Here is a 24,941-nt window from a genome sequence, read left to right on the forward strand (position 1 = left end):
TGGCTGTCCAATTTTCCCAACACCATTTATTAAAGAGGCTGTCTTTTTTCCATTGGACTTTCTTTCCTGCTTTGTAAAAGATTTGTTAACCATAGAGTTGAGGGTCTATTTCTGGGCTCTCTATTCTGTTCCATTGATCTATGTGTCTGTTTTTGTGCCAGTACCATGCTGTCTTGATGATGACAGCTTTGTAATAAAGCTTGAAGTCCGGAATTGTGATGCCACCAACTTTGGCTTTCTTTTTCCATATCCCTTTGGCTATTCGAGGTCTTTTCTGGTTCCATATAAATTTTAAAATTATTTGTTCCATTTCTTTGAAAAAGATGGATGGTACTTTGATAGGAATTGCATTAAATGTGTAGATTGCTTTAGGTAGCATAGACATTTTCACAATATTTATTCTTCCAATCCAGGAGCATGGAACATTTTTCCATTTCTTTGTGTCTTCCTCAATTTCTTTCATGAGTACTTTATAGTTTTCTGAGTATAGATTCTGTGCCTCTTTGGTTAGGTTTATTCCTAGGTATCTTATGGTTTGGGGTGCAATTGTAAATGGGATTGACTCCTTAATTTCTCTTTCTTCTGTCTTGTTGTTGGTGTACAGAAATGCAACTGATTTCTGTGCATTGATCTTATATCCTGACACTTTACTGAATTCCTGTACAAGTTCTAGCAGTTTTGGAGTGGAGTCTTTTGGGGTTTCCACATAAAGTATCATATCATCTGCGAAGAGTGATAATTTGAGTTCTTCTTTGCCGATTTGGATGCCTTTAATTTCCTTTTGTTGTCTGATTGCTGAGGCTAGGACTTCTAGTACTATGTTGAAATGCAGTGGTGATAATGGACATCCCTGCCATGTTCCTGACCTTAGTGGAAAATATTTCAGTTTTTCTCCATTGAGGATGATATTTGCAGAGGGTTTTTCATAGATGGCTTTGATGATATTGAGGTATGTGCCCTCTATCACTACACTTTGAAGGGTTTTGATCAGGAAGGGATCCTGTACTTTGTCAAATGCTTTTTCAGCATCTATTTAGAGTATCATATGGTTCTTCTTCTTTCTTTTATTGATGTGTTGTATCACATTGACTGATTTGCGGATGTTGAACCAACCTTGCAGCCCTGGGGTAAATCCCACTTGGTCGTGGTGAATAATCCTTTTAATGTACTGTTGAATCCTATTGGCTAGTATTTTGGTGAGAATTTTTGAGTCTGTGTTAATCAAGGATATTGGCCTATAGTTCTCTTTTTTGATGGAATCCTTGTCTGGTTTTGGGATCAAGTTGATGCTGGCCTCATAAAATGAGTTTGGGAGTTTTCCTTCCATTTCTATTTTCTGGAACAGTTTCAGGAGAATAGGAATTAGTTCTTCTTAATATGTTTTGTAGAATTCCCCCGGGAAGCAGTCTGGCCCTGGGCTTTTGTTTTTTGGAGATTTTTAATGACTGTTTCTATCTCCTTACTGGTTATGGGTCTGTTCAGGCTTTCTATTTCTTCCTGGTTCAGTTGTGGTAGTTTATATGTTTCTAGGAATGCATCCATTTCTTCCAGATTGTCAAATTTGTTGGCATAGAGTTGCTCATAGTATGTTCTTATAATAGTTTGTATTTCTTTGGTGTTAGTTGTGATCTCTCCTCTTTCATTCATGATTTTATTTATTTGGGTCCTTTCTATTTTCTTTTTGATAAGTCTGGCTAAGGGTTTATCAATTTTATTAATTCTTTCAAAGAACCAGCTCCTAGTTTGGTTGATATGTTCTATTGTTTTTTTTGGTTTCTATTTCATTGTTTTCTGCTGTGATCTTTATGATTTCTCTTCTCCTGCTGGGCTTAGAGTTTCTTTCTTGTTCTTTCTCCAGCTCCTTTAGGTGTAGGTTTAGGTTGTGTATCTGAGACCTTTCTTGTTTCTTGAGAAAAGCTTGTACCGCTATATATTTTCCTCTCAGGACTGCCTTTGTTGTGTCCCACAGATTTTGAACCGTTGTGTTTTCATTATCATTTGTTTCCATGATTTTTTTCAATACTTCTTTAATTTCCTGGTTGACCCATTCATTCTTTAGAAGGATGCTGTTTAGCCTCCATGTATTTGTGTTCTTTCCAAACTTCCTCTTGTGGTTGAGTTCTAGCTTCAGAGCATTGTGGTCTGAAAATATGCAGGGAATGATCCCAATCTTTTGATACCAGTTGAGTCCTGATATAGGACCGAGGATGTGATCTATTCTGGAGAATGTTCCATGTGCACTAGAGAAGAATGTGTATTCTGTTGCTTTGGGATTAAATGTTCTGAATATATCGTGATGTCCATCTCATCCAGTGTATCATTTAAGGCCTTTATTTCCCTGTTGATCTTTTGCTTGGATGATCTGTCCATTTCAGTGAGGGGAGTGTTAACGTCCCCTACTATTATTGTATTATTGTTGATGTGTTTCTTTGATTTTGTTTTTAATTGGTTTATATAGTTGGCTGCTCCCACGTTGGGGGCATAGATATTAAAAACTATTAGATCTTCTTGTTGGACAGACCCTTTGATTATGATATCGTGTCCTTCCTCATCTCTTATTATAGTCTTTGGCTTAAAATCTAATTGATCTGATATAAGGATTGCCACTCATGCTTTTTTCTGATGTCCATTAGCATGGTAAATTCTTTTCCACCCCCTCACTTTAAGTCTGGAGGTGTCTTCGGTTTAAAATGAGTTTCTTGGAGGCAACATATAGATTTTTTTTTTTTCCCATTCTGATACACATGGGAGTCTTTTAATCTCTATGGATCCTGGCAGCTTTCCATAATTTGGTGGCATTTTTGGGGAAGGTAAGAGTGCCGTTTTCCATTTTAGGGTTGCCCCAAAACAGGGATTCCAGGGACGGGCTCTGGTTCTGGGTATCTGGGACATCCCACCAAGGGTTAGGATTTGTGCCTAGGGTCGTATGAGGCCTGCAATGCGGGATCATGTTGGTGCAACTGAGAGGGATTGTTTGAAAGCATGCTCAGGCTAGGGTCACAATGCCTGTCTCCACCCAGGGTGGTCCTCAGGTGTGGGCATTGTCTCATTTGTCTTGTTAACTGGCTCCCCCTTTGAGGGTTGGACACCCATCCCAACAGCCACGTTTCCTGCCATGAGGAAGGAGGAGTTCTCTATTATGCTTCAGGTTCCCCCATTAGCAGGGATTCCATCATATGACTGGGGACTGGTGTCTGAATACAAATGATGGGTAGAGATTGTAAGGGTGGGGCAGACTGAGTGGAGTCATCCAATCAGTAGGCCGTATGTATATCCACTGGGAAGGTGGAAATTCAATTGGCCACCTGTGTAGGGGCGGGGCTCAACCACCCCCATAAAGGTTGCTCTGCCAGGCTGCCAAGGGGGGCTCCTGCAGGAGAGCCGGGGCTGCTGCAGGAGAGCCGGGGCTCCTGCAGGAGGGCCGGGGGCTGCTGCAGGAGAGCAGCGGCTGCTACAGGAGGGATGGAGTCGGCGGAGAGCGGTGAAGTCCGCGGAGAGCGGTGAAGTCGGCGGAGAGCGGTGGAAGTCCGCGGAAGGCGGTGAAGTCGGCGGAGAGCGGTGAAGTGGAGCGGAGAGCGGTGGAAGTTGCAGAAGAGCAGGGGAGTCAACGGTGTATAGAAGAGCTGTAACAGCTCTTGTAAGAGCTATAACCGCGTTTGGCGGTCCAGCCTCCAGCCTCCAGCGGCCCCGAGCCGCCGCCGGCAGCCTCCAGCCTCGGCGGCGGCGCCGAGCCGCCGCCTGCAGCTTCCAGCCTCCGGCGGCGGCCCCGAGCGCCGCCGCCTGCAGCTTCCAGCCTCCGGCGGCGGCCCCGAGCGCCGCCGCCTGCAGCCTCCGGCGGCGGCCCCGAGCGCCGCCGCCTGCAGCTTCCATCCTCCGGCGGCGGCCCCGAGCGTCGCCGCCTGCAGCCTCCGGCGGCGGCCCCGAGCGCCGCCGCCTGCAGCTTCCAGCCTCCGGCGGCGGCCCCGAGCGCCGCCGCCTGCAGCTTCCAGCCTCCGGCGGCGGCCCCGAGCGCCGCCGCCTGCAGCCTCCGGCGGCGGCCCCGAGCGCCGCCGCCTGCAGCTTCCATCCTCCGGCGGCGGCCCCGAGCGCCGCCGCCTGCAGCTTCCATCCTCCGGCGGCGGCCCCAAGCGCCGCCGCCTGCAGCTTCCATCCTCCGGCGGCGGCCCCGAGCGCCGCCGCCTGCAGCTTCCATCCTCCGGCGGCGGACCCGAGCGCCGCCGCCTGCAGCTTCCATCCTCCGGCTGCGGCCCCGAGCACCACCGCCTGCAGCTTCCAGCCTCCGGGGGCCCAGCAGTCCAGTCGTCTGCGGTCCAGTTGTCAGCGGTCCCTCGACGCCTGCGGTCCTGAGACATCTGCGGTCCAGTTGCCAGCGGTCCCTCGACGCCTGCGGTCCTGAGACATCTGCGGTCCAGTTGTCAGCGGTTCCTCGACGCCTGTGGTCCTGAGACATCTGTGGTCCAGTTGTCAGCGGTCCCTCGATGCCTGCGGTCCAGTTGTCAGCGGTCCCTCGACGCCTGCGGTCCTGACACATCTGCGGTCCGGTTGTCAGCGGTCCCTCGATGCCTGCGGTCCTGAGACATCTGCAGTCCAGTTGTCAGCGGTCCCTCGACGCCTGCGGTCCTGATGCCTACAGACCCTAGAGGCCAGCAGTCGGTCCTGACACCTGCAGCCCCTAGATGCCAGCAGTCTGGAGGCGTAAGCAGCCCTGAGATGCCAACGGCCCCTAGACACCAGCAGCCTCCCTGCAAAATGCCTCGCCACCCCGAACCACAAGTGGCCTTGTCCGCAGTGGTGGCTTCCTCCGGGTGGAAGCCTGGTCAGAGTAGCATCGTGGGGAGCAGAGTCTGTGTCATCTGGGTTGTCCTCCTTGTCATTGTTGCTTCTTCGTCATTGGGAGTGGCCTCATCCAGGAAATGGTCTTGTCCAGAACAGCCTCTTCTTGGGAGCGGCCTTGTCCGGGGAGAAACTTCATTGAGCAGTGGCCTTGTCTTGGGAGTGGCCTCTTCTTGGGAATGGCTCCAATCATGGAGCGGCCTCATCTGTGGAGCAGCAACGTCATCTAGAGCGGCCTCGTCCAGAGTGGCCTTCTTGGAAGTGACCTTGTTGGGTTCATCGTCACCGCCTTTTTGTAAGAGGTAGCTCTGACCGGTAGTTTGATTCCTGATGCTTGGCGCGAAATAAAGTTTTGCTTGACCTTCGCTTTGTATCAGTCTCGTTCCTTTGATCACGGACCCTAACAGAGATGACTTTCCTGGGCCATGGTAATCTCAATTGCTAGATGTGGGGCCCACTCTCTGGTGACTGACAAGAGGTCGGTGCTCAGGCTCTGTCAGACACAGTACTAGTGGCCAGGGCAACCTATAAATCGGGCCTCCCTAGAAGGCCGAGCAGATATATCCTCATGTGGGATTTCTGGCCAGACTCATCAGGCACTTCTTTCTATAGGGACGGCAGAATGCTGCGTTGTCGCTCCAGATTACCTATCAAGTGGGCTTAGGGACCAGTTCGGTGAGGAAAAAATTGCAAACACAAGCTATGGTTCAATTCAGTGCCAATCGGAAGACAATTCCTATGTGCAGCTGCTTATTCGAGATATGCAGCACCTGAGTAAGGGCGGATGTCAGATATTTGCTCATCCTGGAGTTTGTGTCCATGATGACTGGAAATGGAAGGGTGGCATCAAGAGTCCATGGAGGGGTTTTCACATTGAGGCTTATGAGCTGCTATAAACAGCAAGGTTTCATTCTATTGGACAGATGGAGGCTGTTTTATTTGCTCCAGGGTTCCCCATGTGGCAAGTTTGGTTAGCAGAGTTCTATCTCATGGATGCCTGGCAAGCTCAACTGCATTGACCATTGCAGCTGAGGAACATGGCAGGTTCGTTCTTGTGTCTCTGGAGCAAAGTACCAAGTCCTTGAGTTGACATGGAATCTCTTGCAGATGAGCCACAATGCTGGTTGGTTCCAGGGAGATCTTAGATTGTTCTGGTAACTAAGGTGCTGTGCAGGATTCTACTACCCTGGGCTTTGGCACAGATGGAAGGGCATGGTTCCCTTCTGGAGACAGGAGATGTTCTGTTGTGTGGCTCAGGGACCACCTGTTGTATCTTTAGTTCGCATTCCAGAACAGGACTCTGAGGACAGATGTCTGAAAACCAAATCTTCGGTTCCAAGAACGTCCTAGGGGCATATTAGGTTCACTATTCTGACTCAGGACCATTGATTTAACTGTCTGCCTGGATGTAGGGGTTCGGGGTATTTCAGACTGCGCATTTGCGTTCAGAGGGGCCACCAATATTGGGGTAGGCACAGATGCCTCGCAGGTTTCTCCTAATCTAGTATTGTTGGGCAACTGTGATGGTCCCAGTTTCTTTGGGTATGGCAAGGACAGTCCTGTGCTGTGGATCCAGAGACCCCATCCTGGATGGCATGTGTGCCATGTTGTAGGTAGAGAAGTCTGCACACCCAAATTCGGATTAGGCTGAGTGGCGAGGTGATCGCAGGTCCAATGCATAGACCTGGAGGGCAGCTCATCTGGAACTGTAATTATGGTGACAGGAAGGCGGTAGAACAGGCTTTTCTCTCTGGGTTGTGTGTCCAGGATGGCCTTGGAATGCAGGGTGTTCTTATGGGTCCATGGGAGACTTTTCCTCTCTATGGATCCTCGTGACTCCCTATAGTTTGATGGCTTTTTCGGGGAAGGGAAGAGTGCTGTTTTCCATCTGATGGGTGCCCCAAAACAGGGATTCCAGAGATGGGCTCAGGGTCTGGGCACCTGGAAAATCCCACCAAATTTTAGGATTTGTGCCTAGATGTGTACCAGGCCTGCAATGCGCGATCATGTTGGTGCAACTGAGAGGAATTGTTTGAAAGCATGTTCAGGCTGAGGGTCACAATGCCTGTTTCCGCCCAGGGCGGTCCTCAGGAGTGGGCGCAGTCTCATTGGTCTTGTAACTGGCTCCCCCTTTGACAGTTGGACACCCATTCCAACAGCCACGGTTATTGCCATGGGGAAAGAGGAGTTCTCTATTGAGCTTCCCATTACCCCATTGGCAGAGTTTCCAGCCACGGTCTGGGCACAGGTTCCTGAATACCAAGGATGGATAGATATGATGTACTTGTGCCATGACCATACCAAATGCTAGATATTGGGCCACTCTCTAGTGGCTGAAACACTGTTCGGCCTCAGGCTCTGTCAGACACAGCACTAGTGGCCATGGCAGCCTATAAATCAGGGTTGACTTGAGGGCCAAGCACATTGATCCTCATGTGGGGGATTCTGGGCAGACTCACCAGGCACTTCTTCATTCGATGTGGAAGGCAGAATGCTGCATTCTGGCACCAGCTTTCCCTATCAAGAGGGACTCGTGACCTGTTGGGTGAGGATGGAATTGTAAACACAAGCTAAGGTTCAATTCAGTGCCAAGCGGAAGGAAGTTCCAGTGTGCAGCAGTTTATTCAAGACATCTAGCACCAGAATAAGGGTGGATGTCAGATGTTTGCTCACACTAGAGTTTGTGTCCATGATAACCGACAAATGGAGGGGTGGCGTCAAAAGGCCATGGAGGATTTCCCAGGCTGGGGCTTGTGAGATGCTCCAAACAGCAAGGTTTCCTTCTACTGGACAGGGGCAGTCTGGCTTGTTTGCTCCAGGGTCCCACATACGGAAAGAATGGGTAGCATAGCTCTCCTGCATGGATGCCTGGAAAGCACACTTCCATTGACCATTGCTGCTGAGGATCATGGCAGATTCACTCTAGTGGCCCTGAGGCGATGTACCAAGGACTGGATTGGAGAAGGAATCTCCTGAAGATAGGTTACAATGCTGGTTTGTTACCAGGGAGATCTAAGAATGTGCTGGTGCATAAGGGGCCATGCAGGATTCATCTAACCTGAGGATTTGACACAGGTCCAAGAGCACGGATTCTGTCTGGGGACAGGAGATGTTTTGTTTTGTGGCTCAGGGACCATATGTTTTATCATAAGTTGGTTTTCCAGAACAGGCCTATGAGGACAGATGCCTGAAAACCTAATCTAGGGTTCCAATGAAGTCCTAGGGTCATGTCAGGTTCAATCTTCTTACTCAGGACCATTGACTCTGGTGTCTACCTGGATGGAGGAGATCATGGGATTTCAGACTGCGCATTTGCGTCCAGAGTGGCCTCCAATACTGGGGTGGGCTCATGGTCCTTGCAGTTTTCTCCTTATCTGGAGGGTTTTGGCAACTGTGACGGGCACACTTTCCTTGGGGATGGCAGGCACAGTCCTTTAGTGTAGCTCCAGAGACCCCATTCTGGAAGGCATGTTAGCCATGGATTTGGGAGAGAAGTCTGCAAACACAAACTCGGGGTAGGGTTAGTGGTGAGGTGATCGCAGGCCCAATTAATAGACCTGGAGGGCAACAAGTCAGGAACTTTAAATCAGGTGACTCGAAGGCAATAGCACAGGCTATTGTATCTGTATTGAATTTCCAGGATGGCCTTGGAATGCAGGTGTGGTCTCATGGGTCCATGGTAGATTTTTCCTCTCAAGGATCCTGGCGGGTCCCAATAGTTTGGTGGCTTTCCAGGGAAAGGAAGAGTGTTGTTTTCCATCTTAGGGGTGCCCCAGGACAGGGAATTACGAGACAGGCTTTGGGTCAGGGCGCATGGAAAATCCCACCAAGGGTTAGGATTTGGACCTAGGGGTGTACAAGGCCTGCAATGCGGGTCTGGAGTTGCAACTGAGAACATTTGTTTGAAATCATGCTCAAGTGGAGGGTCACAATGCCCGCTTGTGCACAGTCAGGCCTCAGGATTGGGTGTGGTCTCATTGCCCATGTAGCCGGATGCCATTCTGAATGTTGGACACCCATTACAAAGCGAGGATTCCTGTCATGGGGAAGGAGGAGTTCTCTATAGTGCTTCAGGTTCCCCCATTGGTAGGGATTCCAGCAAAGGCCTAGGGGCCAGATGCCTGAATATCATGGATGGGTAGAGATGACGGACCTGGGCCATCGCTGTTCTCACATGCTGGATATGGGCTTCACCCTCTGGGTGGCTAACAGGAGGTTGAGGCTCAGGCTCTGTCATCCACAGCACTAGTGACCAGGGCAAACTACAAATCAGGGTTCCCTCGTGGACTGAGTGGATTGATCCTCATGTGCAGTTTCTGGGCAGACTCACCAGGTCCTTCTTTCTATGGGGAAGGCAGAATGCTGCATTGTGACTCCAGAATTCCCTATCAAGAGGGCTTGCGGACCAGTAAGTTGAGGATGGATTTGTAATCCGAAGGTAGGGTTATATTCAGTGCCAAGTGAAAAGCAGTTCCAGTGTGCAGCAGCTGACTCCAATATCAGCACCTGAGTATGGGCAGATGTCAGATGTTTGCTCATGCTGGAGTTTGTGTCTATGATGATTGACAAATGGAGGGGTGGCGTCAAGAGGCCATGGAGGATTTCCCACTCTGGTGCTTGTGAGATGCTACAAACATCAATGTTTCTTTCTACCTGACAGGAGGAGTCTGGTTTGTTTGCTCAGGTTTCTCCATGTGGAAAGTTTGTGTAGCATAGCAGTCCCGTATGGATGCCTAGAAAGCACACCTCCATTGACCATTGCAGCTTAGGAACATAGCAGGTTCGTTCTGGTGGCTCTGGGGCGTAGTGTCAAGGCCTTGAGTTGACATGGAGTCTCATGAAGATGGGTCACCATGGTGGTTTGTTACCAGGGAGATCATAGAATGTGCTGGTTGCTAAGGGGTCGTGTAGGATTCATCTACCCTGAGGGTTTGATATAGGTCCACAAGCAGGGCTTACTTCTGGGTCCAGGAAATCTTCTGTTCTGTGGCTCAGAGACCACATATTGTATCATAACTTGGTATTCCCGAACAGGCCTCTGAGGACAGATACCTGAAAACCTAATCTAGTGTTCCAATGAAGTCCTCAGGGCATGTCAGGTTTAATCTTCTGACTCAGGATCATTGACTTGGGTGTCTGCCTGGATGGAGGTGATCAGGGTTTTTCAGACTGCCAATTTGAGTCCAGAGTGGCCTCCAATATTGAGGTGGTCTCAGGGACCTTGCAGGTTTCTCCTAATCTAGAGATTTGGGGCAACAGTGACGGGCACAGTTTCCTTGAGGAAGGCAGGCATAGTCCTTAGGTGTGGCTCCAGATACCACAATCTGGAGGGCATGTGAGCCATGGTTTTGGGAGTGAAGTCTGCAAACACAAACTTGGGTTAGGGTTAGTGGCTAGTTGATTGCAGGTCCAATGCATAGACTTGGAAGTCAACTCATCAGGAATTGTAAATTAGATGACTTGAAGGGGGTTGCACAGGCTTTTGTATCTGCATTGTGTGTCCAGGATGGCCGTGGAATGCAGGTGTGGTCTAATGGATCCATGGTGGTTTTCCTCTCTAAGCTACCTGGTGGCTCCCAATAGTTTGGTGGCTTTCTCGGGGAAGGGAAGAGTGCTGTTTTCCATCTTGGTGGTTCCCCAAATTAGGGAATTCCAGAGACTGGCTCTGTGTCTGGACCCATGGATAATCCCACTAAGTGTTAGGATTTGGGCCAAGGGGCATACCTGGCCTGCAATGCGGGAAGCTTTTGGGTCAAGTGAGAGGGCTTGTTTGAAAGCATTCTCAGGCTGTGGTTCACATTGCCTGCTTGTGCCCAGGGAAGCCTTCATGAGTGGGTGTAATCTCCTGGGCCATGCAGCCAGGGCCCACTTTGTGGTTGGACACCCATCCCAACGGCCAGGATTCCTGCCATGGGGAAGGAGGAGTTATCTATTGTGCTTCAGGTTCCCCCATTGGAAGGAATTACAGCAAAGTTCTAAGGACAGATGCCTATCTAGGACAGATACCAATGATGGGTAGAGGTGACAGACTTGGGCCATTCCCAGTCTCACAAGCTGGATATGGGCACCAATCTCTTGGTGATTGACACAAGGTCTTTGCTCAGACTCTGTCAGACACAACACTAGGCCCAAGGCAGGCCTATAAATCGGGGTTCCCTTGAGCATGGAGAAGATTGATCATCATGTGGAGTTTCTGGACAGACTCACCAGGCCCATTTTCTTTCTATTGGGAAGGCAGAATGTTGTGTTGTGGCTCTAGAATTCCCTATCAATAGGACTTGTGGACCAGGAGGCTGAGAATAGAATTGTAAACACAAGCTATGGTTAAATTCAATGTCAAGTGAAAGACACATCCAGTGTGCAGTGGTTGAATTGAATATCCAGCACTTTAGTAAGGGCGGATGTCAGATATTTGCACATGCTGGAGTTTGTGTCTATGATGACCAACAAATGGAGGGTGGCGTCAAGGGGCCACGGAGGATTTCTCAGGCTGGGGCTTGTGAGATGATCCAAACAGGAAGGTTTCCTTCTACCAGACAGGGGCAGTCAGATTTGTTTGCTCCAGGGTTCACCTTGTGGAAAAATTTGATAGCATAGCTTTCCCGCATGGATGCCTAGAAGGCACACCTCCAATGAACATTGCAGTGGAGGAACATGGCAGGTTCATTCTGGTGGCTCTGAGGTGAATATCCAAGGACTGGATTGGACATGGATCCTCATAAATATGGGTACCAATGCTTATTTGTTACCAGGGAGATCATAGAATATGCTAGTGGTTAAAGGGCCATACAGGAATCATCTAGACTGAGGATTTAACATAGGTCCAAGAGCCCAGATTCTGTCTGGTGATAGGAGATGTTCTGTTGTGGGGCTCAGCGACCATATGTTGTATCATAAGTTGGTATTCCAGAACAGGCCTCTGAGGACAGATGACTGAAAACCTAATCTAGGGTTCAAATGAGATCCTAGGGGAATGTCAAGTTCAATCTTCTGACTCAGGACCATTGACTCTGGTGTCTGCCTCGAAGGAGGCGATCAGGGTGTTTCAGACTGTGCATTTGCATCCAGAGTGGCGTCCAATACTAGGGTGGGCTCAGGGTCCTTGCAGGTTTCTCCTTATCTGGAGGGTTTGGACAACTGTGACGGGCAGTTTCCTTGGGGATTGCAGGCACAGTCCTGTGGTGTGACTCCAGAGGCCCCATCCTGGAAGGCAGGTGCGCCATGGTTTTGAGAGAGAAGTCTGCAAACACAAACTCGGTTTTGGGTTAGTCGCGAGGTGATCGTCCATAGATCTGGAGGGCAGTAAGTCTGGAACTGTAAACCAGGTGACTCGAAAGTGGTAGCACAGGCAATTGTATCTGGATTTAATTTCCAGGATGGCCTTTAATGCAGGTGTGCTCTCATGGGTGCATGGGAGATTTTTCTTCTCAAGGATCCTGGAGATTCCCAATAGTTTGGTGGATTTCTCAGGTAAGGGATGAGTGCTGGTTTCCAGGTTAGGCGTGCCCCAAAACAAGGATTCCAGAGATGGGCTCTGGGTCTAAGCTCTTGGAAAATCCCACCAAGGGTTAAGATTTGGGCCTAGGGGCATACCAGGCCGGCAGTGCGGGATCCTGGGGGTGTAACTGAGCACGTTTGTTTGAAAACATGCTCAAGCTGAAGGTCACAATTCCTGCCTGTGTCCAGGAGGCCATCAGGAGTGGGCGTTGTCTACTTGGCCATGCAGCTGGTTCCCATTCTGAGTGTTGGACATCCATCTGAAAGCCAGGATTCCTGCCATGGGGAAGGAGGACTTCTCTATTGTCCTTCAGGTTTCCCCATTGGTAGGGATTCCAAGTAAGGTCAAGGGGACAGATGCATGAATACCAAGGATGGGTAGTGATGATGGCCCTGGGCCATGGCCGGTCTCGCATGCTCGATATGGGCCCCACCCTCTGGTGGCTGACACGAGGTCGGGGCTCAGGCTATGTCAGACACAGCACTAGTGCCCAGGGAAAACTCTAAATAAGGGTTCCCTACTGGGTTGGGTATATTGATCCTCATGCGCAGTTTCTGGGCAGACTCACCAGGTCCTTCTTTCTATGGGGAAGGCAAGTGTTGTGTTGTGGCTCTAGAATTCCCTATATAGAGATATGGCGGACCAGTAGGGTGAGGATGAATTGTAATTAGAATCTAGGGTTAAATTCAGTGCCAATCTAAAGGCAGTTCCAGTGTGCAGCAGCTGATTGCAATATCAGCACCTGCGTAGGTGCGGATTTCAGATGTTTGCTCAGGCTGGAGTTTGTGTCTATGATGACCAGCAAATGGAGGGGTGGCGTCAAGAAACCATGGAGGATATCCCACTCTAGGCTTGTGAGATGCTCCAAACATCAAAGTTTCTTTCTATCTGACTGGGGGAGTCTGGTTTGTTTGCTCCAGTTTCTCATGTGGAAAATTTGTGCAGCAGAGCACTCCCGTAAGGAGGTCTCGAAAGCACATCTCCATTGACCATTGCAGCTGAGGAACATGGCAGGATCATTATGGTTACTCTGGGCGAAGTACGAAGGCCTTGAGTTGACGTGGAGCCTCATGAAGATGGGTCTCAATGCAGGTTTGTTACCAGGGAGATCTTAGAATGTTCTGGTGGCTAAGGGGATGTGCAGAATTCATATACCCTGAGGGTTGGACACAGGTCCAAGAGCACGGCTTCCGTCTGAGGACAGGAGGTTTTCTGTTGTGGGGCTCAGGGACCATATGTTGCAGCATAAGTGGGTATTCCAGCAGATACCTCTGAGGACAGATGCCTGAACAGCTAGTCTAGGCTTCCAATGAGGTCCTAGGGCCATGTCAGGTTCAATTATCTGACTCAGGACCATTGACTTGGGTGTCTGCCAGGACGGAGGTGATGAGGGTGTTTCAGAATGTGCATTTCCATCCAGAGCGACCTCCAATATTGGGTGGGCTCAGGAGCCTTGCAGGTTTCTCCTAATCAGTAGGCTTTGGGCAACTCTGATGGGCCCAGTTTCCTTGGGGATGGCAGGCACAGTCCTCTGGTGTGACTCCAGGGGCCCCATCATGGAGGGCATGTGAGCCATGGTTTTGGGAAAGAAATCTGCAAACACAAACTCGGGATAGGGTTAGTGATGAGGTGTTTGCAGACCCAATGCATAGACCTGGAGGACAGGATGTCAGGAATTGTAAATCAGATGACATGAATACAGTAGCAGAGTCTCTTGTATCTGGATTGTGTATACATGATGGCCTCGGAATGCAGGTGTGGACTCATGGGACCATGGGAGATTTTTCTTCTCAAGTTTCCTGGGTGCTCCCAATAGTCTGGTGGCTTTCTCAGGGAAGTGAAGAGTGCTGTTTTCCATCCTAGGGGTTCCCCAAAACAGGGATTCCAGTGACGGGCTCTGGGTATGGGCACATGGAAAATCCCACCAAGGTAGGATTTGGTCCTAGGGGCATACCAGGCCTGCAATGCGGTATCCTGGAGGTGCAACTGAGAGGGTTTGTTTGAAGGCATGCTCAAGTGAGGGTCACAATGGCTGCTTGTGCCCAGGGCAGCCATCATGAGTGAGAGTTGTCTTATTGGCTATGCAACTTTGAGGTTTGGACAACCATATCAACAGCCAGGAATCCTGCCATGGGGAAGGAGCAGTTCTCTATTGTGCTGCAGGTTCCCCCATTGGCAGGGATTCCAGCAAAGGTCTGGGGACAGATACCTGAATACCAAGGGTGGATAGAGGTGACGGACATGGGCCCTAGTCCATCTCACATGCTGTATATGGGCTCAGATCTGGGTGGCTGAAACTAGGTCTTGGCTCAGGCTCTGTCAGACACAGAACTAGTGCCCAGGACAGCCTAAAAATCATGATTCCCTCGAGCGCCAAGCAGATTGATCCCCATGTGGAGTTTCTGGGCAGATTCACCAGGCCCTATTTATTTCTATTGGGAATGTGAATGTTGCTATGTGGTTCCCGAATTCCCTCTCAAGAGAGCTTGTGGACCAGGAGGCTGAGGATGGAATTGCAAACCCAAGCTATGGTTAAATTCATTGTCAAGCAAAACACAGTTCCCATGTGCAGTGGTGGAAACAAAAATCCAGAACCTAAATAAGGGTCTATGTCAGATGTTTGCTCACGCTGGAGTTTGTGTCTATGATGAACAACAAACGGAGGGGTTGTGTCAAGAGGCCATGGAGGATTTCTCACGCTGGTGCCTCTGAGATGTTCCAAACAGAAGGTTCCCTTCTACCAGTTAGTGGCAGTCTGGTTTGCTCGCTCCAAAGTCCCACATGTGGAAATACTGGGTAGCAGAGCACTCCCACATGGGTGCCTGGAAAGCACACCTCCACTGACCATTGCAGCTTAGGAACATGGCCGGTTCCTTTTGGTGGCTCTGGTGCGAATTATCAAGGACTTGATGTGACATGGAGTCTCATGATGATGGGTCACAATGCTGGTTTGTTACGAGGGAGATCTTAGAATATGCTGGTGGCTAAGGGGCTGTGCAGGATTTATCTACCCTGAGGGTTTGACACAGGTCCAAGAGCATGGTTTCATTCTGGGAACAGGAAATATTCTGTTGTATGGCTCAGGGACCACATGTTGAATCATAAGTTGGTATTCCAGAACAGGCCTCTGAGGACAGGGGCCTGAAAACCTAATCTAGGCTTCCAATGAAGTACTAGGGGCATGTCAGTTTCAAACATATGACTCAGGCCTATTGACTTGGGTGTCTGCCTAGATGTAGGTGATCAGGGTCTTTCAGACTGCACATTTGAGTCCAGAGTGGCCTCCAAAATTGGGGTGGGCTCAAGGGCCTTGCAGATTTCTCCCATCTGGTGGGTTTGGGCAACTTTGAAGGGACAATTTCCTTGGGGATAGAAGGCACAATCCTGTGGTGTGGCTACAGATATCCCATGTTGGAGGGCATGTAAGTCATGGTTTTGGGGGAGAAGTCTGCAAACACAAATTCGGCTTAGGGTTAGTGGTAAAGTGATCACAGGCCCAATGCATAGACCTGGAGGGCAGCTCATCAGGAACCGTAAATTGGGTGACTCGAAGGTGGTAGCACAGGCTTTTGTATCTGGATTGTGTGTCCAGGATGGCCTCGGAATCCAGGTGTGGACTCATGGATCCATGGGAGATTTTTCCTCTCTAAAGGTCCTGGCGGCTCCCATAGTTTGGTGGCTTTCTCAGGGAAGGGAAGAGTGCTGTTTTCCATCTTATGTGTGTCCCAAAACAAGGATTCAAGAGACAGGCTGTGGGTCAGGGTGCTTGGAAAATCCTGCCAAGGCTTAGGATTTGGGCCAAGGGGCATACCAGGCCTGCAATGTGGGAAACTGGTGGCGCAACTGAGAGGGCTTGTTTGAAAACATGCTCAGGCTGAGGGTCACAATGCCTGTTTGTGCCCAGGGTGGCCCTCAGGAGTGGGTGTGGTATCATTGGCCATGCAGCTGGCTCCCTCTTTGAGGGTTGGACCCCATCGCAACAGCCTGGTTACCTGCCATGGGAAGGAAGAGTTCTCTATTGTGCTTCATGTTCTCCCATTGGCAGGGATTCCAGCAAGTCTGGGGACAGGTGCCTGAACACCAAGGATTGGCAGAGATGACAGAGATTTTTTTCTCTGAAGGATCTTGGTGGCTCCCCATAGTTTGATGGAATTTTTGGGAAAGGGAAGAATGCACTTTTCCATCTTAGGGGTGCCACAAAACAGGGATTCTAGAGATGGGCTATGGGTCTGTGTGTCTGGAAAAGCCCACCTAGTGTTAGGATTTGGGCCTAGGGGTGTAATGGAACTGCAATGCAGGATCCTGGTGGTGTAATTGAGAGGGCTTGTTTGAAAGCATGAAGAACAGGCTGGTGAGTCTTTCCAGAAACTCCCCATGAAGATCAATCTACTCGGCCCTTGAGGGAACCAAGATTTATAATTTGCCTGGCTACTAGTGATGTGTCTGACAGTGCCTGAGCCCTTACGTCATGTCAGCGAACCACAGTGCGGGGTTCATATCCATCATGTGAGACCATCCATGGCCCAGGGCCGTCATCTCTACCCATCCTTGTTCTTCATGCAACTGCTCCAGTCCTTTGCTGAAATCCCTACCAATGCGGGAACCTGAAGCACAATAGAGAACTCCTCATTCCAAATGGCAGGAATCCTGACTGTTGGGATAGGTGTCAAACCCTCAGGATGGGACCAGCTGCATGGCCAAGGAGACCACGCCCACTCCTGAGGTCTCCCCCTGAACACAAGCAGGCACTGTGACCCTCAGTCTGAGCATGCTTTCAAACAAACACTCTCAGTTGCAACTCCAAGATCTGGCATTGCATGACTGGTACACACCTAGGCCCAAATCCTAACACCTGGTGGGATTTTCCATGCGCCCATTCCCAGAGTCCGTCACGGGAATCCCTGTTTTGGGGCACCCCTAAGATGGAAAACAGCACTCTTCACTTCCCTTAGAAAGCAACCATACTAGTGGGAGCCGCCGGGATCCTTCAGAGAAAAAAATCTCCCATGGGCCCATGAGACAACACCTGCATTCGGAGGTCATCGTGCATACAAAATCCAGATACAATAGCCTGTGCTACTGCCTTCGAGTCACCTGATTTACTGTTCCTGACGTGCTGCCCTCCAGGTCTATGCATTGGGCCTGCGATCACCTCACCACTAACCCTACCCTGAGTTTTTGTTTGCAGACTTCTCTTCCAAAACCATGGCTCACATGCCCTCCAGGATGGGATCTCTGGAGTCACACCATAGGACTGTGCCTGCCATCCTCAAGGAAACTGGGCCCATCACAGTTGCCCAAACCCTACAGATTAGGATAAACCTGCAAGGCCCCTGAGCCCACCCTAATATTGGAGGCCACTCTGGATGCAAATGCGCAGTCTGAAACATCCTGATCATCTCCACCCAGGCAGACACCCAAGTCAATGGTCCTTAGTCAGATGATTGTAACTGACATGCACCTAGGACCTCATTGGAAGCCTAGATTGGCTTTTCAGGCCTCTGTCCACAGAGACCTCTTCTGGAATACCAACTTTTGATAAAACGTATGGTCTCTGAGCCCCACAACAGAACATCTCCTGTCCCCAGATAAATGGCGTGCTCAGGACTTTTTTTCAAATCCTCAGGGTATATGAATCCTGCACAGCCCCTTAGCCACCAGAACATTCTAAGTTCTCCCTGGTAACAAACCAGCATTGTGGCCCATTTTCATGAGACTCCATGTCAATTCATGGCCTTGGTACTTCGACCCAGAGCCACAAGAACGAACCTGCCATGTTCCTCAAATGCAATGGTCAATGCAGGTGTGCTTTCTAGGCATCCATGCCGAAGAGTTCTGCTATCCAGACTTTCCACATGGGGGAACCTCGAGCAAACAAACCAGACTCCACTTGTCCAGTAGAAGGACACTTTACTGTTTGGAGCATCTCGTGAGCCTCATCAGGGGAAATCCTCCATGGCCTCTTGACGCCACCCCTCCATTTGTCAGTCATCATAGACACAAACCCCAGCATGAGCAAACATCTGACATCCGCCCTTACTCAGGTGCTGGATATCTCGAATAAGGTGCTGCACATTGTAACTGCCTTCCACTTTGCCCTGAATTGAACCATAGCTTGTGTTTAAAATGCCATCCTCACGATACTGGTCCACAGTATCAAGCCCTCTTGATAGGGAATTCTGGAGCCACAACGCAGCATTCTGCCTTACACATAGAAAGAAGTAGGGCCTGGTGCGTCTGTCCCAGAATCTCTACTTGAGGATAGATCTGCTCAGCCCTTGAGGGAACCCCGATTTATATGCTGCCTTGGTCACTAGTGCTGTGTGACAGAGCCTGAGACCTGACCTCGTGTCAGCGACCAAGGATGCGGGGCCCATATCCAGCCTGTGAGACCGGCCATGGATCTGGGCCATCATCTCTACCAATCCTTGGTATTCAGTCATATGTCCCCAGACCTTTCATTGAATCCCTGCCAAGGGGGGAATCCTAAAGCACAATAGATAACTCCTTCCCCATTGCAGGTTTCCTGGAAGTTGGGATGTTTATCTAACCTTCATAGTGGGAGTCAGCTGCATGTCCAATGAGACCACGCCCACTCCGGAGGGCTGCCCTGGGCACAAGAAGGCATTGTGACTCTCCGCCTGAGCATGCTTTCAAACAAACACTCTCAGTTGCACCTCCAGGACCCGCACTACAGGCCTGGTAGGCCCCTAGGCTCAAATCTTAAATCTTGCTGGGAATTTCCAGGTGCCAAGACCAAGAACTTATCTCCGGAATCCCTGTTTTGGGGCACCCCTATGATGGAAAACAGCACTCTTCCCTTCCTCGGTTAAGGCACCACACTATTGGGAGCCGCCAGGATCATTAGAGAGGAATAATCTCCCATGGACCCATTAGACCACACTTGCATTCCGAAGTCATCCTGTACACAATATACAGACACATTAGCCAGTGCTTCTGCCTTCGAATCATCAGATTTGCTCTTCCAGGCGAACTGCCCTCTAGGTCTACACAATGGGCCTGCGATCACCTTGCCATTAACCCTAACCCGAATTTGAGTTTGAAGACTTCTCTCCCAAAACAATGGCTCACATGCCCTCCAGGATGGGGTCTCTGAAGTCACACCACAGGACTGTGCCTGCCATTCCCAAGGAAAAAGTGTCCATCACAGTTGCTCAATAATCTCCAGATTAGGAGAAACCTGCAAGGCCCCTGAGCCCAACCCAATATTGGAGGCCGCTCTGGACGCAAATGCACAGTCTAAAACACCCTAATCACCTTCTTCCATGAAGATGCTGAGTCAGTGGTCCTGAGTCAGAAGATTGAAACTGACATGCCCCTACGACCTCATTGGAACCCTAGATTAGGTTTTCAGGCATCTAGCCTGAGAGGCCTGTTCTGGAATATCAATATGATACAACATATGGTCCCTGAGTCCCACAATAGAACATCTCCTGACCCCAGACGGAATACGTGCTCTTGGACCTGTGTCAAACCCTCAAGGTAGATGAATCCTGCACGGCCCCTTAGCCACCGGCATTTCTAAGATCTCCCTGGTAACAAACCAGCATCGTTACCCATGTTCATGAGATTCCATGTCAAAATATGTCCTTGGTACTTCACCCCAGATCCAAAGAATGAACCTGCTATGTTCCTAAGCTGCAATGGTCAGTAGAGGTGTGGTTTCCAGGCATCCATACGGGAGTGTTCTGCTACACAAACTTTCCACATGGGGGACCCTTGAGACAACAAACCAGAATGCACCTGTCAGGTAGAAAGAAATCTTGCTGTTTGGAGCATCTCACAAGCCCCAGCATGGGAAATCCTCCATGGCCTCTTGACGCCACTCCTCCATTTGTCAGTCATCATAGACATAAACCCCAGCATGAGCAAACATCTGACATCCGCCCTTACTCAGGTGCTGGATTTTCGATTCAATCGTTGCACACTGGAACTGCCTTTCGCTTGACTGAATTTAACCATAGCTTGGGTTTAAAATTCCATCCTCAACCTCCTAGTCAGCAAGCCCTCTTGAGAGGGAATTCTGGAGCCACAACCCAACATTCTGCCTTCCCCATAAAGAAGAAGTGCCAGGTGAGTCTTCCCAGAAATTCCACATGAGGATGGATCAGCTCGGCACTCGATGGAACCCCGATTTATAGGCGGCCCTGGGCACTAGTGCTGTGTCTGACACAGCCTGAGCCAAGACCTAGTGTCAGCCACCCAGCTATCGGGGCTCATATCCAGCATGTGAGACCGGCTATGGCCCAAGTCCATCATCTCTTCCTATCCTTGGTATTCATGCATCTGTCCCTATACCTTTGCTGGAATCCCTGCCAATGGGGGAACCTGAAGTACAATAGAGAACTCCACCTTCCCCATGGCAGGAATCCTGGATGTTGGTATGGGTGTTCAAACCTCAATGTGGGAGACAGCTGCATGGCCAAGGAGACCAAGCCCACTCATGAGGGTCACCCCGGCACAAGCAGGCATTGTGACCCTCAGCCTGCGCATGCTTTCAAACAAATGCTCTCAGTTGCACCACCAGGATCCCGCATTGCAGGCCTGGTACACACCTAATCCCAAATCCTAAACCTTGGTGCGATTTTCCAATAGCCCAGACACAGAGCCCATCTCTGGAATCCCTATTTTGGGGCACACTTAAGATGGAAAACTGCACTTTTCCCTTCCCTGTGAAAGCCACCAAACTATTGGTAGCCACCAGGGTCCTTGAGAGGAAAAATCTGCCATGGACCCATGAGACCACACCTTCATTCCGAGACCATCCTGGACATACAATCCAGATACAAATCGTGTGCTACCACCTTCGAGTCATCCGATTTACAGTTCCTGACGAGCTGCCTTCCAGGTCTATGCATTGGGCCTGCAATCACCTCGCCATTAACCCTAACCCGAGTTTGTGTTTGCAGACTTCTCTCCTAAAACCATGGCTCACGTGACCTCCAGGTTCTGGTATCTGAAGCCACACCACAGGACTGTGCCTGCAATCCTCAAGGAAACTGTGCCCATCACTTTTGCCCAATACCTCTAGATTAGGAGAAACCTGAAAGGCCCCTGAGACCAGCCCAATAATGGAGGCCGCTCTGGATGCAAATGCACAGTCTGAAACACCCTGATCACCTCCATGGAGGCAGACACCCAAGTCAATGGTCCTGAGTCAGAAGATTGAAACTGACATGGACCTAGGACCTCACTGGAAGCCTAGATTAGCTTTTCAGGTATCTGTCCTCAGAGGCCTGTTCTGGAATACCAACTTATGATACAACATATAGTCCCTGATCCCCACAACAGAAAATCTCCTGTCCCCAGAAGGAAACGGTGCTCTTGGACCTGTGTCCAACTTTCAGGTTAGATGAATCCTGCATGGCCCATTAGCCCCAGCACATTCTATGATCTCCCTGGTAGCAAACCAGCATTGTGACCCATATTTATGAGACTCCATATCAACTCAAGGTGTTGGTACTTTGCAAAGAACCACGAAACGAACCTGCCATATTCCTCAGCTAAAATGGTCAATGAATGTGTGCTTTCCAGGCATCCATGAGGTAGTTCTCTGCTACCCAAAAATTCCACATGGGGCACCCTAGAGCAAACAAACCAGACTGCCCCTATCAGGTAGAAGGAAACCTTGCTGTTTGGAGCATCTCACAAGCCCCAGCGTGGAAGTCCACCATATTCTCTTGACACCACCCCTCCATTTGGCGGTCATCATAGACACAAATTCCAGCAAAGCAAACATCTGACGTCTGCCCTTACTCAGGTGCTGGATATTCGAATCAGTCGCTGCACACTGGAAATGCCTTTCACTTGACACTGTATTCATGCATAGATTGGGTTTACAATTCCATCCTCACCCTACTCGTCCACAAGCCTCTTTATAGGGAATTCTGGAGCCAAAATGAAACATTCTGCCTTCCCCATAGAAAGAAGAAGGTCCTTGTGAGTCTTCCCAGAAACTCCCCATGAAGATCAATCTACTCGGCCCTCGAGGGAACCCCGATTTATACCTTGCCCTGGCCACTAACACTGTGTCTGACAGAGCCTGAGCCAGGACTTCGTGTCAGCCACCCAGAGTGTGGGGCCCTCATTCAGCATGTGAGACCGGCCATGGCACATATCCTTCTTCTCTACCCATACTTGGTATTCAGGCAACTATCCCAGACCTTTGCTGGTATCCCTACCAGTGGAGGAACCTGAGGCACAATTGAGAACTCCTCCTATACCATGGCAGGAAGCCTGGCTGTTGTGCTGGGTGCCCAACCCTCAGAATGGGAACAAGCTGCATGGCCAATGAGACAATGCCCACTCCTGAGGGCCACCCTGGGCAAAACCAGGCATTGTGTCCCTCAACTTTAGCATGCTTTCAAACAAACGCTCTCAGTTGCATCTCCGGGATCCCACATTGCAGGCCTGGTATGCCCCTAGGACCATTCCTAACACTTGGTGGGATTTTGCATGCCATCATACCCAGAGCCTGTCTCTGGAATCTCTGTTTTAGAGCACCCCTATGATGGAAAACAGCACTCTTCCCTTCCCTGAGAAAGGTTCCAAACTATTGGGAGCCAACAGGATGCTTAGAGAGGAAAAATCTCTCATGGACCCATGAGACAACACCTGCATTCCAAGGCCATCCTCGACACACAATCCAGATATAAAAGCCGGTGCTACAACCTTCACATCACCTGATTTACAGTTCCAGACAAGCTGCCCTACAGACCTATGCATTGGGCCTGTGATCACCTCGCCATTATACCTAACCCCAGTTTATGTTTGAAGACTTCTCTCCCAAAACCATGGCTCACATGCCTTCCAGGATGGAGTCTCTGGAGCACACCACAGGAAAGTTCCTGCCATCCCCAAGGAAACTGTTTCCGTCAAAGTTGCCCAAACCCTACAGATTAGGAGAAACCTGCAATTCCCCTGAGCCCAGTCCAATATTGGAGGCCACTCTGGACGCAAATGTGCAGTCTGAAACACCCTGATTACCTCCATCCAGGCAGACACCAATATCAATGGTCCTGAGTCAGATGATTGAAACTTACATGCCCGTAGGACTTCATTGGAAGCCTATATTAGCTTTTCAGGCATTTCGCCTCAGAGGCCTATTCTGTAATACCAATATGATACAACATATGGTCCTGAGCCCCACAATAGAATATCTCCTGTCCCCATATGGAATCCATGCTCTATGACTCGTGTCAACCCTCAGGGTATATGAATTCTGCACAACCCCTTAGCCACCAGAACATTCTAGGATCTCCCTGGTAACAAACCAGCATTGTGACCCATCTTCATGAGATTCCATGTCAAATCAAGGCCTTGGTACTTCGCATTAGTGCCAACAGAACGAACCTGCCATGTTCCTCTGCTGCAATGGTCAATGGAGGTGTGCTTTCCAGGCATCCATATGGGAGTGCTCTGCTACACAAACTTTCCTCATGGAGGAACCTGGAGAAAACAAACCAGAATCCCCCTGTCTGGTTGAAGGAAACCTTGCTGTTTGGAGCATCTCACAAACCCCAGCGTGGGAAATCCTCCATGAACTCTTGATGCCACTCTCCATTTGTTGGTCATCATAGACACAAACTCTTGTGTGAGCGAACATCTGACATCCACACTTACTCAGGTGTTGGATATATCCAATCAGCCGCTGCACACTGGAACTGCCTTTGGCTTGGTAATGACTTTAACAGTTGTGTATGTTTACCATTCCATCTTCACCCTACTGGTCCACAAGCCCTCTTGATAGGGAATTCTGGGGCAACAACGCAGCAATCTGCCTGCCCCAAGAAAGAAGAATTGCCTGGTGAGTCTGCCCAGAAACCCCACATGAGGATCCACCTGCAGGGCACTCGACGACACCCTAGTATCTTAGGCCATCATGGGAATTAAGGCTCTCTCTGACAAAGCCTGAGCCACGAACTCCACTCAGCCACTCAGACAGTGGGCCCCATTTCCTGCAGGTGGGAGTTGTTGTGGCCCAAAGCTGTCATCTCTACTCAACGTGGATATTCAAGATTCTGTGCCTTGTCCGTATCTCAGATCCCTGGCTATGGGGTACCTGAAGCACAAGGGTACTCCTCTTTTCTTATGGCAGGAAATCTGGCTGTTAGGATGGGTGTCCAACATTCAGAGTGAAAACTAGTTGCATGGACATGAGACCACGGCCACACATGGGAGCTGCCCTGGGCACAAACAGGCATTGAGACCAACAGCGTGAACCTGATTCCAAACAAACCCCCACAGTAGCTGGACCAGGAGCCCGCAGAGTGGGACATCCAGACCCCTAGGGGCAAATCCTCACCCCCGTTGGTGTTTTTCAGTCGCCTAGAGCCAGAAACTGCCCCTGGAATCCCTCTTGTAGGGGTCCATTGAGACGGAAAACAGCAGTCTTACCTTCCCCCAGAGACAGAAAATTCTTGGGAGATGGACAGAATCTCCAGAGATGAAGAATGTTCTATGGCCCCATGAAGCCACCCCTAAATTTTGCGACCATTCTGGACACACAATACAGACAGAAAAGTCTGCCCAACTGCCTCCGTGACACCTTAATTTCACTACACAATGAGAAGCCCTCAGAGCCTGCAGA

This window comes from Neovison vison, chromosome 7 (genome assembly GCF_020171115.1).
Source record: "Neovison vison isolate M4711 chromosome 7, ASM_NN_V1, whole genome shotgun sequence".
Classification (NCBI taxonomy): Eukaryota; Metazoa; Chordata; class Mammalia; order Carnivora; family Mustelidae; genus Neogale; species Neogale vison.